This window comes from Oncorhynchus keta, chromosome 5 (assembly GCF_023373465.1).
Source record: "Oncorhynchus keta strain PuntledgeMale-10-30-2019 chromosome 5, Oket_V2, whole genome shotgun sequence".
Lineage (NCBI taxonomy): Eukaryota > Metazoa > Chordata > Actinopteri > Salmoniformes > Salmonidae > Oncorhynchus > Oncorhynchus keta.
The window spans coordinates 32,586,556-32,588,425 of record NC_068425.1 but is presented as its reverse complement, the minus strand read 5'-3'; positions in this window follow the sequence as shown (position 1 = coordinate 32,588,425).

The window sequence follows — 1,870 nt, the reverse complement described above, 5'->3', positions numbered from 1 at the left end:
GAAGCAATAGTTAACATAGAATTTCAGCTTTAGACACAAATAAATCATCTCTGGTCATGGTCATTAGGACAGGAAAACTATATCAGTGGAAAGATTTCCCACACTGCCCATCCCATTCTTCCACCATTGTGATTCATAGTTCATACACCCTGTTGTTGATTTGTTTACATTTCAGGCATAGTGATGCACTTCACTGGAGTAGAGTCTAATGTTTGGCCATGGAAGGTGGCTTCTCATCATCAAGACTAACTGGATGCATCTTTTCTATGGATTGGTGTGAAGAGTTCTAGAAAGTAGGCATGGGCAGTAGAGGGAACTACTGTATGGGCACTACTGGGTGTGGGAGGAGAAGGAGGAAGAGGAGGAAGAGGAGGAGGAAAAGGAGAAGGAGGAGGAAAAGAAGGAGGAGGTGGAAAGAAGGAGGAGGTGGAGGAGGAGAAGAAGGAGGAGGAAAAGAAGGAGAAGGAAGTGGAAAGAAGGAGGAGGAGGAGAAGAAGGAGGAGGAAAAGAAGGAGAAGGAGGTGGAATGAAGGAGGAAGAGGAGGAGGAAAAGGAGGAGGAGGAGGAGAAGAAGGAGGAAAATAAGGAGAAGGAGGAGGAAAAGAAGGAGAAGGAGGTGGAATGAAGGAGGAAGAGGAGGAGGAAAAGGAGGAGGAGGAGGAGAAGAAGGAGGAAAATAAGGAGAAGGAGGAGGAAAAGAAGGAGAAGGAGGTGGAATGAAGGAGGAAGAGGAGGAGGAAAAGGAGGAGGAGGAGGAGAAGAAGGAGGAAAATAAGGAGAAGGAGGAGGAACATCTTGTAAAGTTTGGAAGTCACCTTTCAGTGGGAATGGAAGCTTTTCCCTTCTGTTCTAATCTATTGGAAATGGTCTGCTCTCCTTGGTTACCTTTCACAGAAACGTTTTGTCACCAAACACGTCAGTCCCCACCTACTAAGAACTGAATCATATCACATTTCATTAAGATCTTTGTTTCAAAAGGACATTTCTCATGAGACAACACAGCTCCACCCTGTTCACTTCCCATCAAGCACTGGGATGTCATAACCAGCTTTCTCTTAATGCGTTACATCTGCCTATTGACGTCTTTATCCTCCTGTTATTGTAAGGGTGGGTTAGACGTTCAAATGACCATTTCCTCTTTTACTGGTCACAAGCTGCTTGGTAGCTGGGTGTAGGCCTTTCATTTCACAATCAAAGAATGAGGATTAGGACAGCTTTCCCTGGAGGTGGACAGTGAACCTGACCTTTAGGCAGTGATGACCTTGCATCAAGAAGATGCAGCTGAGTCAGAACGTGCCAAGGATGTTGGGGGTTGGGGTTGGAGCCCATTTTGCCATGCGAATTGTCTTAAGTCGGCCCGGCCTGCTCCGGGACGTCTCCCTGCTGGCTTGGGAAAAACCTTGGATCTCTCCACCGTTCCCTCTGAGTACCAGGACTTACGGGAGGTTTTCAACTCTGCATGCCTCGGGGGCGACTTTATTCCCTGTCGGGTCCGGAGACAAAAGTGATGGAAGGGTGTATTGAGGACTCTCTCACTGCACGGATTATGCGTCCATCTTTCTCCCCCATTGGCGCAGGGTTCTTCTTCTGCGTCCGTGTATCGACTACTGGGGCCTCAATGACATTACGCTTAAAAAAACGTTACCCGCTACCACTCATCTCCTCAGCTTTTGAGCCTCTCATCTTCTCCAAGTTGGACCTTCGGAACACCTACCATCTGGTTTGGATACAGGAAGGAGACAAATGGAAAACTGCCTTTAACACGGCTAGCGGGCACTACGTGTACCTGGTGATGCCATTCGGTTTGACCAACGCTCCCGTTCCAGGCTTTGGTCAATGATGTGCTCCGAGACATGTTGAACCGATTTGT